We start from the raw sequence: 19,653 nt of genomic DNA, 5'->3' as shown, positions 1-19,653 counted from the left end.
CCAGCACCCCAAACTTTAGAGAATACAAACAAAATACAAACAAGTTACAAGCAGAAGTTACAAGAAGACAGAGAAACATTTCAGCAGACAGGCCTCCAACTGTCTGACCATTACATCCATACCTAGTCAGTTACCAGAGAGGGAAGCATCTACATGTGGGTTTTCAAAGCCAGGGGGCTCGATGTCTGCCCAGAGTCTCGTCTGGCCAAATTACATAACTCTTCTCAAAGTGAGCCCCAAAGCAAAGTCTCACATCAGTGTGAGGGATAATTTGCAGTGAAGTTTCCCCATTCTGAAAAATCAAATATAGAGTGGCTTTAGCATCCACTAGGTCTAAGTTTAGAGGTCACCTGACCTTGTAGGAATCTGGGACTTAGAGCAATGGAGACCATCCCCAGTGCCACCTCAGCACAAGATATGCCAAATAAGGACAGAAGTGCTTTCTCAAACGTACATTGGGTGATCTACTGTTTCCTTGTTCCAGTACTTGAGGTAGATTGCCGCATTTAGATTGTACACTTAACTTCCAGTCAATGGAAGAAAAGGGTCAGGAGGGAGGTGGAGGAGAATTCCGTGTTAGGGCTTTATAACTTTGCCATTTCCTTTTGTAAATTGCTTCTCCTCCCTGACCATTTGTCAGGAGGGTAGCCCTTTCTAGAGATTGTAAATAAACCATTCTTTTCTGCTTCCTACCTTGAAAAACCTCTGAGTATTATTTGGGTAAGGATTTCTGATGCACACAGTTTTGGGGGCTCACCCGAGGTTTATTCTTTCATGAGAGGGTCCCACAAGACCCTTAACAAGGACCAAGGCACCAACCGAGGTTTCTCAGAGGTCCTTGGAATTGGTCTGTGAGATCTGACTCCAATAGGGTTAACAGCCCCCAAAGACAGGAACTCGGTATGAAGCAGAAATTCTGGTTTTGCTAGCAAAGAACGCCGGCAGGGATCATGCAAGTTTGTATACACAAACCCAGGTATGCAAGTCCCTGGGTGATCCAGAGGTAGAGGACAGTTTAAGCAGTTGAGTCTGTAAGATGTCTACTGCCAGGGGTGCCAGGGTGGGGGACACTCTAGTTTAAGTCTAAGATTTCTCCTGCCTGGGAAAGAGTTAAATAGGCCTAATAGTTCCTGATAAGATTAAAACTATAGGTAAAGAGCAATCTAAGACACCCTATCCAAAATACCTTCCTAACATTCCAGAGGATAGTCCTCTTGGAGATAGACTAGCTAATGGGGATAATTTACCAAAATACAAGGGAAAAGACCAAAGGAAGATGATAAAATACTGTTGCCTCATTTGGGCTGGCATCCCACTTGGAGGAGGTGTATCTTGGCCAAAATACTGCTCCTCTGAAGACTGGGTGTGCCAACAACTAAATTTGCATATGAATTCTAAGGAGCCTTTTAACCTGGAGGAAATTGAATATGCAGGGCTGTAGAACAAATTTACTCTAAAGAAGGAGGAGCCCAAAGGGAAATCAGAAGAACAAGAATAGAGGCCCCATTCCTGAGACCCCCTTCTTTCTCTATATTCCTTCATCACTGAAGGGGACTTCCTGGCCCAGCCTCAACTCCTCCTTCCCTGCCCTCCCTGCCCTCTGAAAGGGAATCTGAAAGGGCTGGGGACTTAATTGACTTGGCTGGGTCAGGCACACCCATAACCTCTCTGCAAGAAAATTTTCCTCTCCCTAGGACTGCAGAAGCTGCAAAAGCTTTCCCTTTTCAGGAAGTCCTGCTGGCTCAGGGGATAGGTTATGTGGATGTCCCCCTCCCCCCTACTCCTTAAGCAGCACTGAAATTAGAACTTTTAAGAAAGAAATGAAGAGGGGGGGAGAGAAGAGGAAGAAGAGGGGAGAGGAGAGGGGAGAAGGGAGAAGGGGGCGGAGCCAAAATGGTGAAGTAGAAGCAGGACCTCCCCGCTGCTCCAGCTTCCACCTTCCCCAATACATATAAAAAGGGGACTCTAAAGAAACTTTGGAGCTGCAGAACCCACAAAATGACACAGAGAAGCTAACCTCGCACTGAGGACAGCAGGGCAGGCTGGCAGGAATTGGCCAGCTCAGAGCTCTGGGAGCTGAGCCCAGCCCCACAACGAGGCTTTAGCCCCAGGGCAGGCCTGACCAGCCTGGAGGGACTCCAGAACAGCAGCAGCTGTGGCCCTTTCCAGATTTATCAACACAGAGATGCGAAGGACAAAGTGAGAGGTCAGTGCAGTCTGGACTTTGGGACCAGTAAGTGGGAGTGCATGGCTTTTGCTCCCTGGGGCAAGAAGCTGCTGAGGCATTGGCTGTGCCACTTGGCAGCTTCAGCTCCTGGCCTGCAGAGGGTAGGGGGACCAAGCACCAGTCTGAGGGGTAATCGCTCTTGCTTTAACCTGCTTGGATCTGGATCGCAGTCTAGGGTGAGGGTCCTGGCGTATATGTCCAGCTTGCCAGAACATGTGGAGACCTCAGAGAGGGTACCCATCTAATACCTCTGGCAACTGAGAAAACCCCAGCATTTGGGACAAAAGCTCCCCTGTCTGGTGGCAGAGTCCTACTGTGGCAAAAAGCCCAGGGGTCAAGTGACTGAGGGGCGACATGACCAGGCAAAGGAAACAAAGCAGACAGAAGATTCCAACATTACACTCCTATTTTGGGGACAAAAAGGAGCAAAGCACAGAACAAGAGGAAGACAGTGAAGTCAGAACTCCTGCACAAAAAGCTTCAAAGGAAAATACAAGCTGGTTATGGGCCATAGAGGACCTTAAGAAGCAGATAAGAGAAGTGGAGGAAAAATTGGGAAGAGAAATGAGAACAATGCAAGAAAATTATGAAATGAGAGTCAACAGCCTGACTGAGGAAAATAATACCTTAAAAAACAGACTGACTCAAATGGCAAAAGAGGCTCAAAAAGGCAATGATGAGAAGAATGCCTTAAAAAGCTGAATTTGCCAGATGGAAAAAGAATCTCAAAAGCTCACTGAGGAGAATCATTCCTTTAGAATTAGATTGGAGCAACTGGAAGCTAATGACTTCATGAGAAATCAAGATACTGTTAAACAGATCCAAACAAATGAAAGAATAGAAGGCAATGTGAAATATCTCATGGGAAAAACCACTGACCTGGAAAATAGACCCAGGAGAGATAATTTAAAAATTATTGGACTACCTGAAAGCCATGATCAAAGTAAGAACCTAGAAATCATCCTCCAGGAAGTTCTCAAAGAAAACTGCCCTGATGTTTTAGTACCAGAGGGCAAAATAGAGGTTGAAAGAATCCACTGATCACCTCCTGAAAAAGATCCCAAAAAGAAAACTCCTAGGAATATTATAGCCAGGTTCTAGAATTCCCAGATTAAGGAGAGAATATTACAAGCAGCCAGGAAGAAACAATTTCAATATTGTGGAAACACAATCAGGATAACCCAGGATCTGGCAGCTTCTACACTGAGGGATCGAAGGGCCTGGAATATGATATTCTGGAGGGCAAAGGATCTGGGATTAAAACCAAGAGTCACCTACCCAGCAAAACTGAGTATCATGTTTCAAGGGGAAATATGGTCATTCATTGGAATAGAGGACTTTCAAGCATTCTTGCTGAAAAAACCAGAGTTGAACAGAAAATTTGACATTCAGATACAAGAAGCAAGAGAAGCATGACAAGGTAAGCAGGGAAAAGAAATCATTCCTACGTGGAAAAACAATAATTGTAACTTATGAAACTTTTCTCAGTAGTTGAAGGGAATAGAAATATATATATATATATATATATATATATATGTATACACACATATATATGTCTAAATATGAGGGTATATGGGCATATGAATATATATGTGAATGTGTATATATGTTTACAGGTATACATAGATAGAGGGCACAGGACCAATTTAACAGGAAGGGATGATACTTAAAAGGTGAAATTAAGAGGTGAGAGAGGAATATAGTGAGAGAAGATGGGGAGAGACAGAATGGAGTTAACTATCTCATACAGAAGAGGCAAGGGGAAATGGTTACCATGGAGGGGAAGAATAGGAAGGCAAAAGGGAATGGGTCAACCTTATTCCCATTGAATTTGGCTTGAGGAGGGAATGAAATACACACTAAATAGGGTATCTCACCCTCCAGGAGAGTAGGGGAGGGAAGGGGATGAGAGGGGTGATGATGGAAGGGAGGGCAGGCTGGGGGGAGGGAAGTTGGAAGCACTCATTTTTGAAAAGAGACAGATCAAAGTAGAGAATAGAAGAAGAAGGAGGTGGGATAGCAGGGAGAGAAATATAGTCCGTCTTTTACAATATATCTACTATATTATTGTTTTGCATTAGCCACACATGTACATCCTATACTGAACTGCTTATCTTCCCAGTAAGGGTGGGTGACAAGGGAGGAAGGGAATGAATCTGGAATTTAAAATTTTTAAATCAAATATTCAAATATGTATGTGTGTATATATATACATATATATGTGTGTGTGTGTGTGTGTGTGTGTGTATACTATTATCAATACTATTTTACATGTAATTGGGAAATAAGATATACAGGCACTGGGGCATAGAGATCCACTGGAAAAGTCGAAAGGGGTATGGGAGAAAATAAGGGAGAGAGCAGATTGGAGGAGGGGATATCCTGTGGGACTGCTATTTTGTGGGGGTGGGTAGGGGAAAAACGGGGAGAAAATTTGTAACTCAAAATATGGCGGAAATGAATGATGTAAATCGGAAGTTAATAAAGCATTTGCAAAAAAAATAAAAACATACAAATAAAAAAAAAAAGAAATGAAGCAGTTAATTGAGGACCCTCAGGAGTCGCTGATCAGGTTAATCAGTTTTTAGGATCCAATTTGTATATTTGGGGAGAATTATTATCAATCTTAAATATATTATTCACTGGGGAAGAGAGGGGAGAAATTAGGCTGGCCACTATGCAGGCTTGGGATGAATCACAGCCTATGGCTTAAAGGGGTCAGAGAGGGGAGGAAAATTTTCTCTCCAAGACCCCAACTGGGATCACAATAACCCCATACATAGAAGGCACCTACAAGATCTTAGAAACATGGTGATTCAGGGAATTTGGAATGCAGTGCCTAAGAACCAGAATTAATTACCTTGAGAAACCTCTGATAGTTATTTGGGTAAGCATTTCTGCTGCACACATCAGGGTATATATAGCCTTCTCCTGGCTCAGAGAATGTCACAACCCTCTTGATCCACTGCCCAATCACAGAGCACAAGGTGTGGACATTGCTGAAAACCAAGCCTCCCACCACAGGCTCCATGTAACCACATTCAGCCCATCAGGGGACAGAGTATATTTTCAAATCAAGGAAGGTTCTCAGAGTCACCCAAGCCAATCAAAGGGCCTAGGGGCAGGGAAGATCTTAAATTCCCATTTCTATAACAGGAATACAGTATTGAGTAAGAAACAAATAAAAGAATCTCTGTATATTGGTGAGGACCCAGTTGAGGTGAGGCTGGATGAATTTCTGGTGAACCTAATAGTCTGAGTTTTATGACTTCCTCCTCTAGCAATCCAAGACTTAGCAGATGGTGGAGTTGGCTCCAGGTTGGGGTTTAGCAGAGAAGGAATATTGAAGGGATGAGGGAATTTGAGAAGGGGGGAAGAAGGACATATATAGAAATGCCTGACTAAACAGTCAACCTTCTGAAAGAAGGGAATTGAATAAAGTGTAGGAGTGACAAATTATGAGAACATAGAGTAAACAAAGAGACTGGAGCTTCCAATGAGATTGAACATCAGGGTCATTAGGGAGATGACAGGAAATTATATTCAGAAAGAGAAATGTCATAGTTCAAGATCTTGGATCTGAAACAATGAGTCTAATACAAGTCCCAATAAAAACCATAAGAGACCTCTTTCTTTTTTTGCATTGTGGGGAAGGGCTTCCATGCACTTGGATTGTTTATTCAACCTTGGAGTGATATGGTGTGCTGGTTCTGGAGACAAAAAATATGGGTTCAAGACCCACTTCAGAGGCACTACCTGTGACTCTGGGCAAGTCCTAACCTCCTTAGGTTTCAGATTTCTCACCTACAAAATAAGGGGGTTGGACCAGATGACCTCTGAGGTCCCTTCTAAATGAAGATCTATGATCCTATATCATTATTAAAGATAGGAAGCTTTGTTTCTTTCAAATACTAGGCTTGAACATAAAGTAATTTAACTGGCACAGACAACCCTTTCGTTTTCTCAGGGAAGAAACTAAGAAAGATTGAGTTATTTTCCCAAAGTCACAGGAGTAGTGATTAACAGAACCAGGATTCAAACCCAAATCTTCTTACTCCATATCCATAGCTCTTGCCACTATACCACACATAGCATTAAATAATTAAGTTCAGTTCTAATAGTCATTTCTTCAGGGTTTTTAGGAAGGAAAGAGTATATATAGTAATAAACAAACATAATGTGAATTATTTATATTCTTTAAAATATAGATTGTGTTATGTACAAATTCATGTATATGTGTGTGTATCTCAATTGCCAAAATTATATATGAAGACCTAATGGAATACCCTAAATGTCTATTAAAATTCCAACCTTTCTACAGGGCAGGGGATTATGTTGTGATTACCTTATCAAATCCCTCAAATTTTCCATCATCCAGATGTTTCACAGTGACTGAAATTCTACCATCTGGTCCCACCAATCTTTCCAGACTTTTCCCTTATTATTCTTCCATCCAAATCCCTTGTTGCAGTCAGTTCACATAACATGTTCATTCCTACCTCCTTCTTTTTGCTCATGCTGTTCCTTTTCAGATGTGAATACTAAATGATATATTTATTTTAATGATCTTTTATCATACACTTTGTATGAAAAAATTTTAAGTTAGTTCCTATGATAAACAAGATAAGAAAAACTTTATTGGTAGGAATAGTTCTTAAAGCCTTTTTCATTTTGGTATCTTTCCTTAAAGGCTCAAAATCATTCTTTACATATAAGCACAGGTATACTACAACTCTCAAGAACTGATTTTTAAATTTTCAGTGAGCATTTATATTTCAGGAATCAGCAAACCTTCCAGGTCCAAATTTGACATTATTTTATTGATTGTCTAGAAGTCAGAAAGTGATGTTACTAATACATATTAAACTTAAAAGCGTGTCAGTGTCTCAGATACTCAGCACCACACCCAGAAATAACTGGCCGTGTAACCTTGAGCAAGTTACTTAACCCCGATTGCTTTAAAAAAAAAAATTTTTTTTTAAAAGCGTGTCAGGGGTACATTTCTCCACCTAGAGATCTGGTTGTTAAATATTTACTATCACACTATCTTTATAGGCATCTCTTCAAACATATTTCTTTTGTTTAGACTTAATAAACTAATAGAAATTAAGAGTGGAAATGAAGTTGAATGTTAGAAAATTGTAATTCAACTAGACCTTAAGAGAGGCTCTCCCCTATTTTATAGATGAAGAAAGTGAGGCAAACAGGTTAAGTGACTTGCCCTTTCAGCTAGATGGAGATAAAACTAGAGCCCAGGTCTCCCAACTCATCATCTATTACACTCTCCACTATTTACCTCATTGCTTCTCTGTATTTTATATATGTAGAATGCAGTATGGCATAGTGGAAAGAATGCTAGGTTTGGAGTCTGGGTTCAAATCCCAGTTTTGCCACTTACTCTCAATATATCTATGAGAAGATGATTTTTCCTCACTGGGCCTCAGTTTCCTCATCTATAAAATGATAGGGTTGGTCTAGGTGATATCTATATCTGTGACACCTCAATATATATGACCAATGACCATATGACTATATCTATGATCAATGCTACTAAGTGCTCAGAGGAACAATAGAGATCACTTGGACCTGAAATAAGAGAAAGCTTTACAGGGAAAATGAGATTTGATCTGGGCCTTAACAGATGTGGAATATCAGTTGCACAGAAGTAAGAAGTAAGAAGAAGGGTATTTCAATTTAGGAGACTGTAGGAGCAAAGGTTAACAGTGAGGAAAGATTGTCTATGTTCTGGGAGTAGTCCAGGTAAACTGCAGTCCATGAGTAGAGACAAGCCTGAAAAGCCAGGTTGGAATCAGACTATTGACAGTTATCAATGCCAGGTAAGGGAATTGGGACTTTTTAAAATATATGATGGTGATCCACTGAAAGGCTTGATCAAATATGTAACATGACTGGAGTTGCACATTATGAAGATTTATCTGTTTTTGTGGGTTGAATTGAAGGAGGAAAAAAGATGGAGGTGGAGAGAATGGTTAGGAGGTTAGCGTAATACTCTCTCTAGAGACAATGGTAGGGAATCTGTGGCCTAGAGGTCACATGTGGCCTTCTAGGTCCTTGGGTGCAGCCTTTTGACTGAGTCCCAAGTTTCACAGAACAAATACTTTTATTAAGGTTATTTGTTTTGTGAAGTTTGGATTCAGTCAAAGGGCAGTACTTGAGGACCTAGAGGACCACATGTAGCCTCAAGGCCACAGGTTCCCCACCCCTGCTAGACAATAGTAATACATTTGATTGGTGACCTCAAGAATACTAAAATTTTAATTTAGAAGAATGTATCAGTCATGTCTGACTTTTCATGACCCAATTTGCAGTTTTCTTGGCAAAGATATTAGTGGTTTGTCATTTCTTTCTCTAGCTCCTTTTACAGATAAGGAAACGAGGGCAAACAGGGTTAAGTGACTTGCCCAGGGTCACACAGCTAGTAAGTGTCTGAGATCAGATTTGAACTCAGGAAGATGAGTCTTCCTTGCACCACCTATCTGCTCATATCAACAAGAGGCAATTCTTTTATTTCTGATGTGTGCTACCATCAGCTCTTGAACAATGGCTTTGGGCCAATATCTGTAGGCTTCCAGGTCTAACTTCAAAGGGCTTGAAATCTATTCTCCATCTGCTAGATTACACCTAAATTTGAACACAGGGGCTTCTTCCTCTTAGTGTAAGGCTTTTATCCCGGTTAAAGCATAAATTCTCCCTGGGTAATTTATTAAGCTATTATCAGTACAGAAGATTTCATTCAAGTTTCAGATCTTCTTTTGGATAGATTTTTTTAAAAGAAATCCTGAGATCTCTGTACACTTGAAGAGAATAGGTCAACAACAGGAAGAACTGGAAGTATAAAGCTAAATCTTGTTTATTTAATAATTAATTTAGCTGCCTTTAGAGACATCTAGGTGGTGCAGTGGATAGAATCCTGGGCTTAGAGTCAGAGTTCAAATGTAGCCTCAGACACTAATTAGTTGTGTAACCTTAGGGAAGACATTTAACCTCTTTGCCTCATTTTCCTCAATTATAAAATGGGATAATTATAGTACCTATCTCCCAAAGTTATTGTGAGAATCAAACTAGATAATATTTTTTAAGTGCCTAGCACATAGTAGGTGCTTAATATATGTGTCCTTCCTTGGTCTAAAAATGCCCATGATGGCTACTGAGAGATAGAAAGCATAGGAAGAGAAGTAGGTAAAAAGAAAAGAAAATAAGAAAAAAGCAAGTGTAGTTAGTAGCAAAAAGGGAAAGGAGAAGAGGAGAGGATAGGAGGTGTGGCTTAATTGACTTGGAGAAGTCCTGCATGATTGGAACCTTCTCTGCAACTTGATCATTAGAGACTGCCTAGAGTAGTGAGAAGTTAAGGTATGTACTCTGGTTCATATAGCCAGTATGAGCAGGAAGGACTGGAACTCAGCTCTTCTTGGCTCTGGGGTCAGCTTTCTGTTCACTATACCACACTGTCTCTCACTGTGGGAAAGAAAGAGTCCAAAATAAAGAGACGTCAGAGACAGAGATATAGAAATGGAGAGGAGAGGAAAGATAAATGTGGTAAATGGTAAAGTGCCCCCAACACTTGCAGTGTCTCTTCAGCCAATGTATGCCATGGGTTATCTGCCTACCCCTTTCCAGTAATACTTCTATCTGGCCTCACCCTGTTCATTAAACAAGAGATAAACCAGTAAGGAAGGGCTGGAAACATTTGCAATTTTATCTTACTGTTTGGGTGGTGGCTATGAGGGCAATTGTACTTCTAGGACATAGGATCTGTAATGTCAGATAGAACAGGGAAACATTTGTCTGAAGGTACGTGCCTGTATTACTCTTTAGTGGCCAGAGAAACTATAATCTGTAGCACTAAATCCTAGCATTTTAGAATTGTTATACATATTTATGTACATATATGCATACATATATACATATGTAGTTTAAAAAATAAATTAACAAAATCCTATAATAACAATAACCCAATTATTGAAGAATGTAAGTCAGGCCAAAATTTATCCTTAATAGCGTAACTAGGATTCCTGTATCCATTACAATTAATCAATTATTGCTTAAATATTCTGTGCCAGGTACTGGCAAATACAAAATACAAAAAAATACAAATAATACAAAAAAAAGAAGCAAAAATGCCCTCAAGAAGTTTACATTTACTTGTGAATAGATATATACAAGATACATTTAAAATAGATGGACCTTAGAAGAGAAGGTACTGATAGCTAGGGGGCTAAGAAGGTGAAATTTGAGCTCAATATTGAAGGAATCCAGCGATCCCAAGAGGCAGAATTGAGCAAGAACATTCCTGGAATGGAAGATGAACAATGGAAAATTACTGGCCATTGAAAAAAATGGGACAATGGCACCTGCAGTGGGGCATATGAGGTGCAAAGATTCAGAGATAGAGGAACTGTATTCAAACGTGCACTGTCATTTACTACCTTGTGAATTTGGACGAGTCACGTTGCCTCTCCTGGCCTCAGCCAATTCTTCTGTGTAAGACGAAGGGAATGGGCATCTAAGTTCCCTTTCGTATAGCCTTTCAAAGGCCATATCTGTAACTGCTTTTGGCACACACAATTGCACCTAGATAGGAGACCTGCCAGTATGACTGACCAGAGTTGGGTTGGGGACCAGTTGTTGGACTTGGGGTTAGGAAGATCTAAGACACTTACCAGTTATGTAACCCTGAGCAAATCTCTTAATCTCTCTTAGCCCATTTCTTGACCTGTATAATGACACTTGGAAGAATGGAAAGGCACCAGAAATAGGGAGAAGGAGCTAAAAGAATAAATGAGTGAGGGAAGAGGTGGTAAATAGAAACTTCTTGCTGGGGTCGCTAGCCAGTAAGCTCTCCAGAGAGAGAGAAGCTTTAACTTATTCTTAAAGATGTACTTTCACACAACCAGAAAGAGACCATCAAACTAATCCAACCTGTACTTGGGTTAACAATCAATATTTTGATTTTGATTTTAAACTTAACAAAGAGACCAAAAAGGACACCCATTTGTATATACATAAAGGGAGAAGGGTAGAGGGGAAAGGATTGCACATGAAAATATAGGTCTCTATTATGTACAGCTTACTTTGCTTCTTAATTAAATACTAAGATCCACTTGCAGCAACAAGTGATCGTTTAGTCTGTGTTTGACCATTCCAATGAGTGGGACTCACAAAGCAGTCCTTTCTACTTTGGGGTAGCTCTCCAGTTGTTAGGAAATTTATCATTATGCCAAGCCTAAATCTGTTTTTCTGTAACTTCTACCCATTACTCTCACTCCTGAAAACAAGAGGAAAAAAAAAAGAAAAAAAGTTGTATCATTCTTCCACATGACAACTCACAAAATTATTGAAAACAGTTATTATAAATCCTCTAGTTCTTTTCTCCAGGCTAAAATCCTCAATTCTCTCAAGTGAATTCTGACATATTTTCTAGTCTTCTCACCATTCTGGTTGCCCACTTTTAGATATACTTCAGTTTGTATATATCTTTAATAAAACGAGGACTCAAGAACTGAACACTTGCTCCATATGTGGCCTGACCAAAGAGAGCAGAGCAGGACTGCCATCCCCCTTGTTTGAGACACTATGCCCATCTTAATGAAAACAGCATTAGCTTTGATGCCACATCGTACTGTTGACTCATATTGAATTTGAACTCTCTGAAGACTCCAAGATCTTTTTCATAGGAATTATCTAGCCACATCTCTCCCATTCTGTATTGTGATATTTGCTTTAAAAAATATCCAGTTACAGAACTTTACATTTGTCTCTACAGAATTTCATTTCATTCAATTTTTCACACAATATAGCCCCGTAGTAAATATATGTTTCTAAAAGATGTTTGGCTAGCTGATTGATGTCAATTGATGATCATTACACAGTGATAAGAATCATAAAAAGATAAGAAACTACTCTCAACCCTTCAATACCATCCCTGGAACCCTAAGGAGAGATAATAGTCACTTTCTGGTGGCCCACATTATAACAATAATAATGATAATTACAATATTAATGATGATGATAGGTACTGGTGGGAGTTGGTAGAATAGTACCAGAACTTGTAGCACATAAGAAAGCCATATCTACAGCATTCTTCCAATCTATGTACCAATCTAATTACCTTGTGAAAAAAAAGGAAGTGAGATTACATCGGTATGACCTATTCTTTTTTTTTTTGGAGGGCAATTGGGGTTAAGTGACTTGCCCAAGGTCACACATTTAGTTTTTGTCTTAAGTGTCTGAGGCCGGATTTGAACTCAGGTCCTCCTGACTCCAGGGCCGGTGCTCTATTCACTGCATGACCTAGCCTCCTAGTATGACCTATTCTTGATGAAGCCACACTGGCTTGAGGTGATAACTTCTTTCCTTTCTAACTTGTTCACACACATACACACACAATCTTCTTAACATATTTTAGATATTTGTCAGGGAATAAAATATGCTATAATTAAAAAAACCTACACTCTTCTTTTTTAAAAGTTGAGACATTTGCCCTTCTCCAGTCAAGTGGCACCTCTATTATTCTCCTAACATTGTTTAAAGATGTCCAACAATGGCTTAGCTATCATTTCTGCTGGTTCTTTCAGTTTTCTAGTATAGTGTTCAACAGGACCTTGTGAATTAAACTCTCTCATCTCTGGTTTCTCTTCCTATCAGCTCTTTTTGCTCTATCCTCCCCAGTACAAAGATCATTCTCCTTGGAAAAGCAAAACAAAAGCAAAGTAGATTAGTCTTCCAACCATCATCTGCTATCATCATCATTCCATCTTCCCCAAGCATCAGTCTTATTCTTTCTTTGGTACTTCTTGTACCTTCAAACAAAGCTCATTTATCTATTCATTTAATCCCATTCTTATCATTTTTCATTAGTATCAGAGCATTCTGGGCTTCCACAGTCCTGACATAATGCCTCTAGGACCATATGACTCTTTTGTATTCAGGCTCTATAACTTGCTCTTGCTTCCCTCTCTTACACAATCTTTTTAAAATCTGAGCTTTTAAAAAAATTAGTTCTCTATGCAACCACATTGTCTTTGTAGGCAGCCTCTCTTTTCCTTCATTATCAGAATCTTATCTCTGTGTATCTTCATATCTTTCTTGCTAACTTCCTATCCCCCTTTAGGCAGCTCCCTTTTCAAAACATTAAGCCATTGAAATCATACCTATTTTTTCTCAGAACTGTTTAAAATCTGTTTTCCCCAAACCTAGGGCACAAGTCAAAGCATACCCTGCTTTTCTCTTCTCTTTCAGAAATATTCTAATGGAGTAGTCACTTGTCCTGTTGTTTGGAGCCTTGAAATGGCACAAGGTTGCCAGTTTCTTTTTGTTGGTCAGAACCAGAGCCAGAATTACAGTTATCTCTGTCACTTTGTTTAGTTTTTGAAGGATTAAGTGGTGGTAAGGTGAACCACATTTGTCAGCTGCTCTGGTTTTGGTAGAAAGATAGAGCGCCAGCATATATCCATCCAGACACCCAACTTGGTGCTTCAATCACTTTTATACGAAAGAAACATACTAAAGCTTCTCTAAAACTGCCAAAATAGAGGAGCTGTTCTCTCTTTTTTCCTTTCAAAAACAATTATTTTTAAATCGATATCTTGATTTTTGGGGGAGGGGGAATAAATCATTCCTCTCTCCCTTCCACAACAAGCAGTAGCCCAGTGACAAGAAAATAATAAAGAAAGAGAAGAAAGCAATTCAGCAAAACTAACCCGTACGGTCATTTCTGTATGACAGCAGTGGCAATGTTCCACACTCATGGTCCTGATTTCAAATTCTTGCAGTTTCAAGATTTTGTGCAAGTTGCTGAACGTCCCTGGATCTCAGTTTCCACATCTGCAAAGCAGTGGAGGAGGGGAGGGGATTGTTCAGTGTCCTCTCAGGCCCTTACAGCCCTAAATCCTGTGATCCCAAGGGAGCCCACGGAGGGCACCGCGGAAAGGGCTCTGAACACGGAATCCAAGGACTCAAGGGCAAAGCGGAAGAGGGATGAACGTGAAGGGCCTGGGTCTGGATCCTGGCTCTGTCATTTAACTAACTGGGTGGGTGGTCCTGGGCCAATCTTTAATGGCTCATCAGTAAGATGAGGGCTTGCCAGCCTCTCGGACCCCTTCTGACTATAGGCCAGCAGCCCCAGGAGCAGCAGAGTGGAAGCACCGGCGTGGGGGCGGCACCAGCAGGGAGGCAGCCCCGGGAAGGAGAACCCAGGTGGCGAGGCCGCCGTTTTTCCGCTGCCGGGGGACCCGAGAGGGGACGGACCAGGGCCTGCCCTGCCCAGCGGGGGCCCCACATGGACTGGCGGGCCCCTGGCCTCGCTCACACAGCATGGGCACCAGGCGCTCCTGACTTGGGGCCTCGCCCAGGCCTGGCCAAGATGCCCCTGCCCCGCGGGGTAAGGAACTGGTGAGCCCGGCCCCGAGGCCTGCAGCCCCAAGAGGGACCCGCGGGCCACTCAGGCTTCCAACAGTTAAGTGCGGTCGGGGGTCCAGAGCCTCTGGGCCTGCGCGGTCCAGCCTGGCCCAGGCCGGCCTGGCCTCCCGTGCACATGCGCGCGCATACACAGCAGGGTCTCAGCCACAACAGTAACAGGGTCTCAGTACGGATACACAGACAGACACACAGACATAAACACACTAACAGGGTCTTAGTCATACTCAGACACATACACAAACTATTGGAATCTCAGTGCAGAAACATACACACACTAACAGGGTCTCAAACACACATACAGTAGCAGGGTTTCAGTACACACACACACACACACACACACACACACACACACACACACAGAGGGAGGTAAAGTTTCAAGTGTTTAAATCTTACCAGGCATCCAGAAACTCAGTCCCCACCCACATAAATGCTTCCCCAACACATATAGACACTAATAGGGTTTCAGCCACACACTGCTGTTTTTAATTAGACCTGTGATTTTAAAACTATACCCAGTGCATAGCACAGAGTCTAGCACATAGCAAGTATTTAATAAATGTTGATTTGAATGATTCCTTTGGTATAGAAACTCTATCAATGCAAATGAGAGCCTTCTCTGCAATTTACTGTCTTAGAGAGCTGTCTGAGGCACTGAGAGATTAAGTGATATAGTCAGTATGTGTCAGGGGTGGGACTTGAACCCAGGTTTTCCTGATTTTTTCCCAAGTATGGAGTTTAAAAAAACAATCAACACGAAATTAAAGTTTAGCTTGAATGACAAATAAAACATTATAAACACCTTGAGAGGTCTGGCCTTGGAATCTAGAAGACTTTGGTTCAAGTCCCAGATGTGACATGAGACTAGCTACGTGACCATGGGCAGGATTCTCATCCAGATTCTCAGTGGCCCAGGACTTTAAGTTATATGATGGTTTCTGATTTACGGTGGAGGAGTTTAATTCCTCACAGCGTACAGGTTGAGATTTCCCCCATCACCTATATCAAAATCTCTTACGTGCTCAAAATCTTGCAACTTAGCACCTAATTAATTATTGTTGAATTTATTTTGGGACATAACTATTCAGACTTTTATATTTAGTATATCTTGAGTTAGAAGGACCTTTCAATTTATAGGTGAGAAAATGAGATCCAGAAAAATGGTGTACTAGCCCAGATTCAGATAGTGAATAACAAAGTCAGGATTTGAATCCAGGTCTCCTGACTCTAAATCAAGCACTCTTTCTCCCACTGTTCCACTCATTAGTCATTTCATTGGGAAGACAAGGTAGGGAGAGGCAAAATTATTTTTTCCGTAATTTTTCACTTCTAATCCGGATTGTTGGGGTCATTTCATCAAATTCTGTGTTTTCATCTTGGGGATTGGCAAGCAGCACAGCACCATGGAAAGAATACAGTATTTAGACTAAGAAGGTCAGGGTTCAAATCCCAGCTCCCCTGACTTATTAGCTGGGTGACCTTGGACAAATCTCTAACCCTCTTGCTGGGCCTTAGTTTCTCATATCTAAAATGAGGATTGCCTAGAAGTTCCCTTTCATCTGTGACCTTTTCCTCCTGTGTGAACTTAGAATGTATGCTACTTTTATTGGGATTCTGGTACCTTTTTGTTGTCTTTTACCCACATAGGTAATAATAATGACAATCTGAATTTATATATTGTCTTTTATTTATTTTGTGTCAATGAATAACTTTAGCAGCAGCTGATGAGTACTTACAAGTAAGATAGGTAGGTGACTCTCTCTTTATTAGTCAACATTTGGGAGACACCAGAGAGATATTGAAATGCTCACCTGCTACACACAAACAGATCTGCCTATGTGGTGTCCAGGCATAGAGCCAGCCTTAGTCATTCACAAGATGGGTTTGGAGGCACTATGAAAGCCTTTCTTTGTCCTCAAATATTCCCCCTCCTTTGTCATTTGTACTCCTTTTGCGAAGGCTTTACTGCCTTTAGGACTTCCTAATCTAAATGCAACTGTCTTTGGGAAGTACAACACTTTAAGCCCTTACTTAGCAGCTAATATTTTATTTGGAATTACTTTAAAAACTAAAATCCAGGCCTCAAGAAGTGAAACACAAATAGTCCTGGGTCTCCTAGGTAGGAGAAATTAAGCCAAAAGGAGGAATGTCAGGAAGCATTTATTAAGGACTTACTATGTGTCAAATATATAAGCACTGGACACACAAGAAAAGACTTGTTCTTGTAACTTGTAACTTGGTTCTTGTTCTCAGGGAGCTCACGTTCTAGTGGGAGAGACAGCATGCAAACAGCCATATACATACAGGCACAGTATAAATGGAAGGTATTCTTCAAGGGAAGAGACTGAGGGTAGGGAAGGCCTCCTGAAGAAGGTGGGATTCAAGCTGAGTTCTGAGCAAGTCAGGGAAGCTGGGAATTGGAGGTCAGGATGGAGAGCATTACAGGCCTGGGAGAGAAGCAGCGGAAATACACAGAGGTGTAAGACGGATTAACACATATGAGGAACAGCAAACAGACTAGTTTAGACAGATGGGAGTGTGCTCCCTCATTGAAAAGGAGTGAGGTATAAGAAGATTAGGAAAGTAGGAAGGGGATTTAAATGCCACACAGGACTTTATTTTTTATTCTAGAGGTAACAGGGAGCCACTGGTGGTTACTGAGGAGGGTGGGGTGGGTTGATATGGTCAGACCTGAGTTTTAGGAGAGTCCCTTTGGCAACTGAGGGAATGGATTAGAGGGGCAAAGGATGTGAGGCAGAGAGACTAAAGAGAAGGTTGTTGCTATTGTCCAGGGTGGTGGCAGTGTCAGAGGGGGAAGAAGATGTTGTGAAAATAAAATTAAGATTTTACAACAGGAGTCTAGCATCACACCAAGGTTTCAATTCTGGGTGACTAGTTGGATGGATGGTAGCACACTCAACAGGAATAGGAAAGGGGGAAAGAGAAAAAGGTTTGGGTAAGGGAGACATGTCAAAGAAAATTACTACTTCATAATTTGACCTTAAAAGTGACACTACCCAGATACCCTGATGAGGTGAAGAATATAGAAACAATATAAGAAAGGAGAAAAAAATCCTCTGCTCCTAACTTCTGTCTCTATTACTGGAACTAAAACTGAAATTTATATAAATTAATGATATAAATAGGAACCTAACTTTATTGTTCATGTCCCCTTGTTTGTCCTTTCCTCCAACCTGTTTCATTTTAATGCATTTAAAAAAGAGATATCAATATCATCACAATGGCACAAAAACATTATTCCAAATCAGATACAATTTTGCCTTAGAAATTAGAACATAAAAACAAAATGAAACAACCACAAAAGCCAAACCCTAGTCAAACAAGAAACTAGTTTTAATGATGGTTCTAGAGATTCATTCCACTCAAATATTGAATTTCCTAGATCATGGAACCACGGGGCAGCTCGATGGTGCAGCTGTCCAAAACCTGAAGTCAAGAACATTCATCTTCCCCAGTTCAAATCTGGCCTCAGACACTTTCTATCTGTGTGACCCTGAGCAAGTCACTTCACCCTGTTTACCTCAGTTTCCTCATATGTCAAATGAGTTGGAGAACAAAAGGGCAAACCATGGGGTCATGAAGAGTTGTATACGACTGAAAGGCCTGAACAGCAGCATACCATGTATGATGCATTCCAATGAGGTCTTATTGGGAAGATGAGGAAGTACACTGTCTTGTACTATGGAATCAATGCTGAATTTGGAGTCAAACATGAGTTTGAATGCCAGCTCTACCAGCTGTATGATCTTAACCTCTCTGGGCCTCAGAATCTTACTTGCAAAATAAAGAGTCTAGACCAGATATCTAAGATCCTTTCCAGAACTAAATATGTGAGCCTAGATTAGGGTACAGCACAGTGCCTTGTTTGTTGTACTAAGTACTCAATACATGTTTGTGGAATGAATGAATGAAAAAAAACAGATCCGTTTTTTTAAAAAAAACTTTATATTTCAAGCAGTCTGGATAGTTGGTGTATTCACAACACGTGAATTATGAATTTTTTTGATAGTTCATAGATGTTGCCTAAGTCTACTCCAGAGTTAATCTTAATCACCCAGGCTGGGAAAATTCCTAAATGAGGTCAAATACACATGTCATATGCCACTGAGAAAACTACAGACCTTAATTTTGTGTCTTTCCTCAGTACACAGATCTTTCTAAAACAGCTGAACCTCTTAGACCGGGGCCTGTAACATTATATTCTCATAGCACAGATGGCATAAACCTCTATTGAAAGCCTCTGTATTGAAAAAGCCAGATTGAGTAGTACACGTATGAATAATACAGGATAACCAGAAAGTAAAAATAAAATGTGGTTGCTCTAGTAGAGAGGGCATGTGGCATTGATTTCACTGAGTGTTCTACAAGACAGTTAGTTGTTGGCATCCTACCCTCTCCTTTTCTCATCCCTCTCTTCTCTCCTTCCCCTCTTTTTTTCCTCCCTATTTTCCTCTTTTCTCTTTTCTCTATGACTTAGGCCTACTAGTGGCTCTCTTTGGTATTGCTTAAGATTCAGTAATGTCCTAAAGATTTTGGACTCCATTGAAGCCAAGAGATTTTCCTGGGTGAGAACTGTAGAATTGAGCTCAAATTAAATCATCTGAGGGCCCTGAACAAAATCCCTTCAGCACCCTAGGAAGCAACATCTTATCTTGGAAGCTCACAGTTTGGACAAGAGAGTGGGGCGGGGTGGGGGTAGGGGGCGGGTAGGAGGGGGCAGAGGGGGAAGGCTTTGGTTTTTGTTTTGAAAGGCAGATTTGCAAAATAGAACCTTCAGCTGAGCTCATGAGATGATTCAATCTCTGGAATGAACTTCATCTCCTTTTATTTTGGTTAGAAATTTGGTGCCCTAGCTGGTGTGCACGTCACTCTTCTAACTCAAGGGCAATTTTAAAGATATCAAAGTCTTATCAGGTCAAGTGTCTAAAAGAACCTGAGAAAGACTACCAAGGTCAGAAATTATTTCAAGC

This window comes from Petaurus breviceps, unplaced genomic scaffold (assembly GCF_028583685.1).
Source record: "Petaurus breviceps papuanus isolate PSGF00001 unplaced genomic scaffold, PetGlider_PUasm1.0 37, whole genome shotgun sequence".
NCBI lineage: Eukaryota > Metazoa > Chordata > Mammalia > Diprotodontia > Petauridae > Petaurus > Petaurus breviceps.
Note: the sequence above shows the minus strand (reverse complement) of the source record.